At 41.4% G+C, this 11,971-nt stretch overlaps 1 long non-coding RNA gene across 2 annotated transcripts; it reads right to left on the bottom strand.

Annotated features, from left to right (window-relative positions):
* Positions 1–2,716: 2,716 nt before the first annotated feature.
* LOC135310412 (uncharacterized) lies at positions 2,717–11,637 on the bottom strand. 2 transcript variants are annotated; one of them, XR_010370457.1, is made up of 4 exons: positions 11,116–11,636; positions 6,017–6,142; positions 3,640–4,049; positions 2,717–3,538 (listed from the first exon to the last, which is right to left on the bottom strand). It is a non-coding gene; the product is annotated as an uncharacterized LOC135310412 (long non-coding RNA). The 2 variants fall into 2 exon arrangements; XR_010370456.1 differs by lacking the exons at positions 2,717–3,538; positions 3,640–4,049 and having other exon boundaries at positions 5,642–6,142; positions 11,116–11,637.
* Positions 11,638–11,971: the final 334 nt, after the last annotated feature.

Raw genomic sequence — 11,971 nt, 5'->3', positions numbered from 1 at the left:
AAATATTGGGATTATTAGGATACTGTAGACCGTGGCTTGAAAATTATACTGAAAAGGTAAAATTCTTATATGAGAAATTAACTAATAACCAACTCAAGTGGTTTATAGAAGATGACCAGAGATTCGAGGAAATAAAAAGGGCATTAATACAAGCACCTGTATTGAGCCTCCCAGATTTAGAGAAAACTTTCTATCTTTTTGTAAATACATCCAACCAGACAGCACATGGAGTTCTTACTCAAGACTGGGCAGGAATCAAAAAACCTGTAGGGTATTGCTCTAAGTTACTTGATCCAGTGAGCAGAGGATGGCCAGCGTGCCTCCAAGCTCTGGTTGCTGCAGCCTTATTAATAGAGGAAGTTCGAAAAATCACTTTTAGTGCTCCTTTAAAGGTGTATACCCCACACAATGTCAGAAATGTTTTACAGCAGAAGGCAGAAAAATGGTTAACAGACAGACAGATCTTAAAGTATGAAGCAATACTAATAGACTCCCCTGACTTAGAATTGAGGGTGACTTCTGCCCAGAATCCAGCACAATTTTTGTTTGCAGAGCCATCAGAGGAAGAATTACATCATAATTGTTTAGAGGTAATTGAAGCCCAGATTAAAGTGAGGCCAGATTTAAGGGATACTGAGTTGGAAGATGGGAAGGTGCTGTTTATAGATGGTTCCTCCCGAGTGGTGGAAGGGAAATGAAAATCAGGATATGCAATAATTAATGAGGACCTAGAACTTGTAGAGTCAGGACCTCTGAGTCCATCATGGTCAGCTCAAGCTTGTGAGCTGTATGCCCTCTGTAGGGCCCTGGAATTATTAAAAGGCAAAAGAGGGACTATATTTACGGATTCTAAATACGCGTATGGGGTGGTCCATACTTTTGGGAAAATTTGGGAAGAAAGAGGTTTAATTAATACTCAAGGGAGAAATCTAATACATCAAGAATTAATAGTAAAAATTTTAAAAGCATTAAGAGAACCAAAGGAAATAGCAGTGGTACATGTGAGAGGACACCAAAAGGGATTAGATTACCGAACTCGAGGGAATAATTTAGCGGATAAAGAGGCCCAGGAAGCAGCCCTGAGGACTCAAGTCGCTAAAATTAATGTAGTACAAACGCAGGAGGACATCAGCAAAAAAACACAGGAGGAGAAAGAGAAGAAGTTTGCCCCTGAAGAAAAGATAAAATTAGAAAAAATAGGGGCTAAGTTAGAACAAGGAAAATGGACATTGCCCGACCGGCGAGAAATGCTGCCGAAAGCCTATGCCAGACAAATATTGGAGCGTTTGCGTGCACAAACACATTGCGGTACAAAGGTGTTAAGTGATCATTTCCTTAAACAATTTGGCTGTATTGGGATTTTTGAAATAGCAAAGCAGATTACACAAGGATGCTTAACTTGTCAAAAGGTAAATAAAAAGGTGTTTCGACAAGTGGCAATAGGAGGGAGAAAAACAGCTTACAGACCTTTCGAGAAAGTACAAATAGATTTTACTGAACTGCCTAAAGTAGGGAGAATAAAATATTTATTAGTAGTAGTAGATCATTTAACACAATGGGTAGAAGCTTACCCTGTAGCACGGGCTACAGCACAGATGGTGGTAAAAATTTTATTGGAACATTTGATACCTAGATATGGGATAATCCAGTACATTGATTCTGACCAGGGCACACACTTTACTTCCAAAATAATAAAACTATTATGTCAATCATTGGGCATTCAGTGGGAATACCACACTCCATGGCACCCACAAAGTTCGGGGAAGGTAGAAAGAATGAATCAAACAATAAAACAACAATTGGCTAAACTGATGATTGAGACACAAATGCCTTGGACAAAATGCTTACCATTGGCACTGTTAAATATAAGAACTAAACCATACAGTGAGACTGGATTATCACCATATGAGATGTTATATGGCATGCCTTACTTTCAAGGGATGCCTTTGGGGAATAATGTAATTGAAGATCGTAGTATCCAAAAATATATAATTACCATTGGAAAAAGATTAAAAGAGTTAAGAGAGATTGGGATGGTGGCCCAGACACCACCTTTAGGATTTGCAATCCATCAGTTAGAACCAGGAGATAAGGTCCTAATAAAAACATGGAAAGAAAGAAACCTATCTCCCCTTTGGGAAGGACCTTTCCTTGTTTTACTAACTACAGAAACAGCTGTGAGAACTGCTGAAAAAGGGTGGACACATGTGTCGCGAGTGAAAGGTCCAGTGAAGGAGTGGAGAGTCACATCTGAACCCGGAGAAACTAAGCTAACCATCAGACGAACCTGAAGAGGCCATCATCAAAGAACATAAGCTAAGTTGCTGTGGGAATTTTGCTGTGATTACTCCTGTAGAATTTGTAAACGGAGAAGCTCCTAAATGAATACCCATTAGGGGAAACAATTACACAATAACATGGATCAGTTAAATATTAGTTCCTGGGAATAGCAATAGGCTATCCACGGTATACACTGGTTTTTTTGAGCCATAGCATATGAATTGGAAAAAGCCACTCCTTAAATACATTTAAATACTCAGGAAAGGACACCCCTTAAGATTAAGGAAGAGGGCAAGACCGGGTAGGGAACCGGTGCTATGGTTTGAAAAGGTCTGCCAAGGGCTGCAACCCCTTTGGGCCACGACCGCCAATCACTATGGCCCTTACCGGACCTCTTCTAGTCCTACTTGGTGTCATAAATTGAGACCACAATGGATCATAATCCAATTAGAATTTTATTAATTGTAGCAAGTAGAATATGAGCAAATACAGCGCTGGACGGCAGGGGAGTCTGCGCTCCGCCAACTACCGTACTGAGCAGTTCAAACAGTCTCTCTTTATACATCTTTACTTCCATGTTCAATGAGATAGTGGAGGTACTCTTCGCATGCTTCAGTTGTTGTTAGGGGGTCGTTTCCTGCTTCCTGGTGATATGGGGTTGCTTGTCCTATCTCTGTCGGTAAGTTTGGACATCTGGTGGTTATCTTGCATAAGCATGCCTGGGAGGTATTCTTCGCATGCTTCAGTTGTTGTTAGGGGGTCGTTTCCTGCTTCCTGGTGATATGGGGTTGCTTGTCCTATCTCTGTCGATAAGTTTGGACATCTGATGGTTATCTTGCATAAGCATGCCTGGGAGGTATTCTTCGCATAACCTTTACATTGAGCTTAACATAAGTCTTAATAAACAATACCTTAGTTCAGTTTCTCACAATCCCCCCTTTTTCTTTTTATCCTATTATTGTTTATTAGACACTACTTTCATTTTCGGCACTGCAGGCAAATCTTCTTCCACAATTCCGACATTTATCATAACACTCACAAGGTAATATCTCACAATTACAATCATAGTTCTTATGTGGCATAATGCATTCACAACAATCATCATCTTCATTAATAGATACACTCTTATATTTTGCTTCAGACCTTGTAGTCAAAATAAGCAATTTAGCTAGGTCAAACCGTTCTTTAATAAAATGTAAAATACAGCGTAATATACAAGGTCCAAATATAAGTCCCAGAATCAACATAATAAGCGGTCCTGCTAAAGCAGACAACAAAGTGGTTAGCCAAGGTGAAACATTAAACCAGCTTTCATACCATAACTTGCCCGCTTCACGATCTTTTTTACGTTGATCTAACCTTTTCCGGAGTTCAGACATGGTGTCTTGGACTACTCCCGTATGGTCAGCAAACGAACAACATTCTTCATTGAGAGCTACGCATAACCCTCCTTCCTTTAAGAACAATAGGTCTAATCCTCTCCTATTTTGCAGCACCACTTCTGATAAAGATTTTACTGAAGTGGCTAAATTTTGAATAGATTGCTCTATTTTTGCTAAATCCTCATCTACAGCCATCTGCAAATTTTGTAACTCCTGACCTTTTACCAGGGAGGCTATGCCTGTACTTGCTCCAACTCCACCCGCTATCAGCAGTGTAGCTAGGGTTACTGCCGTAATTGGCTCTCGTTTTTGTCTATTCAGGTTTCCTTCAAAGTGGCGTAGCACCTCCTCAGAGGTGTGATAGATTAGGCGAGGAACAATAATCACCTGTATGCAAAACTGAGATTCATTAAACACGTTTAAGGATAGGCAAGGCGTTATTCCGATGTCTGAACAAACCCATTTAGCTCCTGGTGTCGGGATAGCCCATTTGTCCTTTTTATTTTTGTGTTTCTCTATATTGGTGTTAGTGACTGTTCGGCTGCACAAAGGCTGATACTTTTCGGGCACTGTGCCTATACATTTTCCCTGACCCGTTACTAATTGAATAGTAATTCCTTGCGTATGATTCCTCTGGTCATCCCATTGACATTCTTGTGGGTTTAAACCATTAGACCATCGAATCATACCTGGTTTTCCAACTGCCTCAAAATATGGTGGTCTAATATTATAACATAACCAGCATTCTTCAGTTAAATTTGGTTTGCTTTCATTAAGGGCACGATAAGAGGCTTGCATTAGATTCCATAAGGGGTCCTTGGGTTCTGACAACTCTAGATCTCTGGATAAAGAGAATTCAGTCACAGCGTCATTAGTTGTTTTCGAAGGAGAGCCTGAGGAAGGGGTTATGACAATTACGGGGGCCATCCTTTCTTCAGAGGAAGTGGGCGGATTCAGGACCAGATTTGGTCCTATTGGCAAAGGATCGTGGGGCATCGGTTTCTTCATAATTTGAAAAATACCCCCTCTATCTACACCTTGTTCGTAATATCTAATTCCCCAAAATTTTCCTACAAGCCAGAAGTCCTGACTAGGATCTTTTATGGTTATATTAATGCCTGTACATCCAATATCTTTATGATTACATGTACCATTATAGTAACTATCTGCGTAGCTCCAATTTCTCTTTTGGCATATTCGTGGTGACCATTTAATTTCTAGATTTTGATCTCCAGATGCAGACCATTCAGAGGCCCATGTTTCGCATCCCCAGTATGCACAATAATAATGGTCTGGAGGATTACAGTATGATTTACCAGGGTTCGATGCTGGGCATATATAAATTGGCTTGCAATTCTTATCCGTTTCTCCATCGATTAAGTAACGCAAACTTATATTGAAACTAACTGTTCCCCCTCCATAATTTGTGCTTGGATTGGCTTATTTGGATATTGTATGTTTGTTACTGTCCAGTTCATGGGTTCATGAGGGTTTCCTTTTCCATTTGTTTGGGCTATTATCGATAATAAAACTAACGATATACCAGGAAAAAGGGTGTCTGTCAATTTTTCCAATTTAAGTACACTTTTACCAGTCTTGGGGAAGTTCGACCATAGCTGCTTTTGCGTCTCATTGTTCTGGTTCTTTTCTCCACAGTTTGTTCCTCCTCTGCCTCGCCCGTCGACTCGGTTGCTTCGAGCCACGGGGTGTACCATCTTCTTGGCAGCAAGGGAAATCTTCAGGAGAACAGCTGTTTCAGGCTTTCTGCCTGTTTATATAGGCCTCCCACTTTGCAGCTTTAACTAATGGGACAAAGCAAGACACAGCTAGTACTTCCCTTCTGCACTTTGTAGCCAAAATTTCAACCACAAAGGGGATTGATTCGTTGGAATGGTAACAATAATACTAAGGGTTTATTCTTTTGGCAAAACTTTCCACCATTCATGGGATCCTCGAATAATTTCTTGTTCCGACTCTAATTGTTTTTAATTTCCACTCAGTGAGAGTTCTTTGGATTTTCCAACACTGTGTGCAAACTCCTATCGGAGGGTATCCATATTCACAGTGTGTCCACCATTTATCCTGGCATACCTTACACTTGCAACGAGCAAATGGATAACAATCGCAGTTCAAATGATTGCATCTAATTTGTATATCTAAAGTGCTTATTAGCTTTTCCTCTATATTCAATATTGTGTTACTACATAAGTTTAGCAATTTCCTTCAACACACTTTGTACGCTTCCATATATAATAGATTAAAAAAAAGATAATTATAGCAAATATAAACAGCAATATACACTTTATACCAAAAGGTAATGTGGCAAAATAATCAACTAAAGTTCTTATCATTACGTTATCTTTTCAGAGTTATCTTGGTGTCACCTGGAGTACTGATTACTTTCCAGTGGGGTCTCGTCACTGGGCCTTTAATGCGACTGGCATGAGTCCATCCACGCTCAGCAGTCCGGACAGCTGTTTCTGTTGTAAGCAAAACAAGATAAGGTCCCTCCCAATTGGGTTTTAGGGTTTCTTCTTTCCACGTTTTAACCAATATCCAGTCCCCAGGTTTAAAATTGTGAATTTTTAAGTCCAACGGGGGTCGTTGCACAATTAGTCCATGTTCCCAAAGCTTGTTACGATGTTCTGCTAATTGTGAAACATATTCATTAATCACATGATCTCGAATTAAAACATTTGTTTGTGGACTTTCGATTCTATAGGGCATTCCATACACCAGTTCAAACGCTGATATTCCTACATCTGCTCGGGGCCTGGTTCTGAGAATTAATAGTGCCATGGGTAGGCACTTAACCCATGATAATTTGGTTTCTATCATTAATTTAGTCAAAATAGTTTTGATTTCTCCGTTCATCCTTTCAACTTTTCCCGAACTTTGTGGATGCCATGGCGTATGGTATTCCCACTTAATACCTAAACTTCCTGTTAGATTTCTAACAATTTTTGACACAAAGTGTGTTCCTCTGTCCGAATCGATTACATCAGGTACTCCATATCGAGATATAATATGTTCAAGTAATACCTTAGTAACTTGGTTAGCAGTTGCCTTAGAGGTAGGAAAAGCCTCAACATAATGTGTTAAATGATCCACCATTACTAATAAATATTTGTAACGCCCTACCCTGGGTAGTTCAGTAAAATCCACTTGTATGTGTGAGAAAGGTCTGTATGCTGGGGAACGTCCTCCAAGAGGTTTTTGTCTCATGTTGTTTCGATTAACCTTTTGACAGGTCTCGCAGGCTGCCGTGACTGCCTTTGCTATGTTATATACGCTTATACAGGCAAACTGTTGATTGAAATGATCAGCTAACGCCTGGGTTCCCCAGTGTGTTTTACTGTGTATTTTTGAAAAGATTTCGAGTGCTATGCCCTTCGGCAAGACTTCTCTCCCATCTGGCAATATGTACTTACCATCTTGTTCCTTAGCTCCCATTTGTTCTAGTTTTTCCTTTTCTGCAGACTCAAAACTCAAATTATTACTAACAGGTACTTGTTGCATAGTCAAAATCGTACTATAATTGCCTGCTACTCGTTTTGCTTCTGTATCAGCTGCATTATTTCCTCTAACTTGATAACTCGTGCCTCGCTGGTGTCCCTTTATATGTACAACTGCTATTTTATTTGGTATTTTCAATGCCCCCAGAACTCGCCGAATTAATTCTGGGTGTATCAGTTCTTTTCCCTGTGAGTTAACAAATCCTCTCTCCTCCCATATTTTCCCAAAGGTATGTACTACTCCGAACACATAGCGTGAGTCTGTATATATAGTTCCATCCTTTCCCTTCAGTGACACTAAGGCTTTCCACAATGCGTACAGCTCACAGGCTTGAGCCGACCAGCTGGCACTCAGGGGGCCCGATTCTATTGTCTTAAATTCTCCTTTATCCAACTTAACGATGGCATACCCTGACAATCGTTTACCTTCCACTATTCGAGATGACCCATCTATAAAAATTATTTCTCCATGTTGTAATTCCTCTTCTTCTAGATCTGGTCGAATTCGTGTTTGTTGTTCAATCGTTTGAAGACAATCGTGTATTAACTCAGTACTTTCCCCTGGGTATAAAAATTCTGCAGGGTTAACCGCTCCGACAGTCCTTAGGGACAGTTTTGGAGATTCTATGAGTATTCCCTCATACTTTAGTAGTCGGCTATCTGTAAGCCATTTTTCTGCTTTTTGTTGAAGCACCCCCCTTATGTTATGAGGCGCATATAGGACAACTTCTCCATTGAAGGTAATACGATTCGTTTCTTCAAGTAATAAGGCAGCAGCAACAATGATTTGTAAACAACTTGGCCAACCCCTGCTCACAGGATCCAACAGCTTTGATAAGTATGCCACTGGTTTCTTTTGTCCGGCCCATTCCTGAGTTAATACTCCGAATGCTGTTCCTTCATGTATGTTAACGAATAAATGGAATGGCCGCTTTAGATCTGGGAGGCTTAAAACCGGTGCTTGACTTAACTCCCTTTTGAGGCTGGTAAACTGCTCTTGATCCTGAGGGGTCCACTTGGGTATTTTGTCTTTAGACAGTTGTTCATACAAAAATTTAACTTTAAAGCTGTAATTCTCTATCCATTGTCTACAATACCCAAATAGCCCTAATGCTTGCCGAATTTGCCTCTTAGTGACAGGCATAGGTAATTCTAGAATTCCCTTAATGCGCTCCGGATCCAATATCTTCTTGCCGTTAAACAAATAATGCCCCAAATATTTCACTTTTTCCTCCACAAATTGTAACTTTTCTTGTGATACCCGTAGTCCCTGTTGTGCAAGAAAGTTTAGAAGTCGAATGCTTTCTTTTCTTACATCCTTCTTATTATTCCCTGCTATGAGCAGATCATCTACATACTGTAACAGCACATTTCCCGTTTGTACCCGGTATTCTTTTAAGAGCTCTTCCAGGGCCTGTCCAAACAGGTTAGGGGACTCAGTGAACCCTTGGGGGAGCACGGTCCATCTCAATTGCTGTCTACGGCCTGTCTCTATGTCTTCCCATTCAAAGGCAAAATAATCACGGCATTCTTCTGCCAGTGGACAGGCCCAAAAGGCATCCTTTAAATCAACCACACTATACCAGGAGTTATGGGGTCCTAGCTTGCTTAGCAGTGTGTATGGATTTGCTACTACAGGGAACCGGGTGATAGTTCTTTTGTTTATTTCCCTTAAATCATGTACGAGCCGATATTTCCCATTTGGCTTCCTTACAGGCAAAATGGGAGTGTTAAAGGGTGACATACAAGGCTCTAAGATTCCTTGTGCTAACAATCGATCAATTTCTGGTTTTAATCCTCTCCGTCCTTCTAGGGATATGGGATATTGCCTTATCCTCACAGGTATGTGGGGTTCGGAAATTTGAATTTTAATCGGTGGGATTTCCAGTTTACTTATTGTGTCCGGAGAGTACCAGACATCGGGGTTAATTTGTTTTTGATCATCCACGGTCAAAGGATAAGCAGACACCGTTAGCTCTTGATTTTTTACTTTAATTTCTAATTGCAATTCAACAATTAAATCTCGTCCTAACAGATTAAATTCTGCTTCAGGGACGAGCAAGAGTTCACCCATTCCAAATTTATTTTCAGTTTCGAATACCACATTTTTGATTTTGCTTACTTTAAAGGGTTCTCCTTTTGCCCCAATTACTTGTACTTTTTCAGGGGAAACTTTACATCCCTCAGGTATTTGCCTAATAGTCGATTTCTCAGCCCCAGTGTCTACTAAAAAGGTGAACTCTTGTTTATGGGGACCTATTTTTAATTTTATCAAGGGCTCATGATGACTCCGGTCCCCTAAGATATAGAGCCCCTGACTCTCCTATTCCGTTTTTAATATTTCCTCATCCCTGATCCTTTCTCTGCAATTCGTCTTTATATGTCCCTTCTTTCCACAGTAAAAACAACATCTCTGTTCCTTCTTTACTACCACGTTCCCTTGTTTCGTTCCAGCAGATCTGTGTTCACCAGTCCGCCCTTTGCGATCCTCTCTGACTGCTGCTACCATCATTTTTACTTGTCGCTTGCTGCTCTCTTCTTCCCGCCTTACGTAGACTTTCTGAGCTTCCCTCAATAATTCATCCAACCCTCTATTCTGCCAGTCCTCTAACTTTTCAATCTTCTTTCTGATATCTTCCCATGATTTTGCCACAAACTGAGTTTTGAGGAGCGCTTGCCCTAAAGGGTCGTCTGGATTTACCCCAGAATACAGCTGAAGGGCTTTCCTCAGTCGTTCCAGCCACTCAGTAGGGCTCTCATCTTTCTTTTGTATTTCATTAAATGCTTTATTGATATTCTGGCCACGGGGTACTGCTTCTCTAATCCCTTGAATTACTATAGTTCTCAGGTCCTGCATATGAGTTCTATGCACCGGATCCTGATTATCCCAATTAGGTCTTTGGAGTGGCCATTTAATATCTGCTTGGGGTCCCTGGGCATGCTGAGCATTCCACAGTCTCATTCCTGCTCGTCTAATCATATCTCTTTCCTCGGTAGTAAATAATTGACCAAGGATAGATTGCATCTCATCCCAAGTATAAAGGTTTGGTCCCAAAAATTGATCTAATCTTTCTGCCACTCCGAGTGGGTCTTCAATTAGGTTTCCCATCTCAGTTCTTTTAAAATCTCGTAGGTCAGCCGAGCTTAGGGGCACAAAAATATATCCAGTCACAGGTTGGGGTCCCCCCATGGGCATTTCCCTTAAAGGATACATCTGAGCTGCCCCTTTTTGACTCCTAGTTACGCGTCTAGGAGGAGGGGGAGACCCTTGTTCCGATTCTGGTGGGGGAGTGGGCGCTCTGGGGACCTCTGAAGGGGCTGCGGGAGCAGGAGGAGAAATATAAGGAGGGGGGGTTAGAAGGGTTTCGTCTAACTCTTCCTTCTTTTTCTTTTGTTCAGTTTTTACTTCATTCAGTGGATAAAGTCTAGCTCTCGGTCTTTCTAGCCACACTTCCGCATACTGACTCTCTTCTGGGTTAAGGGGTTTTTTATTGTTAACCCAGAGGTTTAATTGTTGTCTGACCCAATCCTCTTCTGACCCATAGACTGGCCAAACGACATCTTTAGAAATCTTCTTCCCTCCCCATATCCTAGTACAATATTTTATCATTTTCTGTTTATCTTTCCCTAGGGTTCCAGGGAAATATCTCCAATTGTCTAGGATATATGCCAGAGGGGTATTCTTAGGTACAGTGGGTACCTTTCCCATGGGAGTCGAAGGCTTGCTGCCCTTCGCCCCCATCTTCTGGAATATCCACAAGCGTGCACTCACTCGTTCCCCTTGTTCCTGGCCCAGTCCCTCGCGGGAGATGGGAAACGCAGTACTTAAGGGTCCGCACTCGCCTGGTTCAATATAGCGAACCTCTCACTTGTTATATTCCAGGAAACCCAATCCCGCCCGAACGGTAAACCCGCGAACAAATTCGCCATATACTTACGCGCCCTGCGTCTTCGTCCGGACTCCCGTGCACAGAATTTTTATGGGATTTTACCGGTTTCTCCTTTGCTCATCATTCTAGAATTTAGGTTCGTCGGTAAGGTTGAGGTAAGCTGTCGGTCGCGGGGCCGCGGATTGCCGCGGGGCGCCTCCCCGGAGGACAGAAGCTCACCGTTCCTTATCCGAGTCACAGCACCAAAATTGTCATAAATTGAGACCACAATGGATCATAATCCAATTAGAATTTTATTAATTGTAGCAAGTAGAATATGAGCAAATACAGCGCTGGACGGCAGGGGAGTCTGCGCTCCGCCAACTACCGTACTGAGCAGTTCAAACAGTCTCTCTTTATACATCTTTACTTCCATGTTCAATGAGATAGTGGAGGTACTCTTCGCATGCTTCAGTTGTTGTTAGGGGGTCGTTTCCTGCTTCCTGGTGATATGGGGTTGCTTGTCCTATCTCTGTCGATAAGTTTGGACATCTGATGGTTATCTTGCATAAGCATGCCTGGGAGGTATTCTTCGCATAACCTTTACATTGAGCTTAACATAAGTCTTAATAAACAATACCTTAGTTCAGTTTCTCACATTGGGGTGAGTTCCTTAACCCTGGCTATGACAAACAACTGCAGTCAATGTGTAATATGACTGTAAAGGCCAGGAAATAGGAAGCTGCATTATGCTTTATGCAGAGAAGGTAACAGGACCGTATGCTATGATCCAAAAGAACTCACAAATTCGGAAGTAGGAAGACTAATTGGCAGCATAGACTGTTCATGAAATATAAACCGGAGTAGAATATGAAATTCCCACAGTTGCTAAATCTATTTGTAACCAATTGTTATGTTTGTGCAT

This window comes from Phalacrocorax carbo, chromosome W, assembly GCF_963921805.1.
Source record: "Phalacrocorax carbo chromosome W, bPhaCar2.1, whole genome shotgun sequence".
NCBI lineage: Eukaryota > Metazoa > Chordata > Aves > Suliformes > Phalacrocoracidae > Phalacrocorax > Phalacrocorax carbo.
This window is presented reverse-complemented; position numbering and strand designations above follow the sequence as displayed.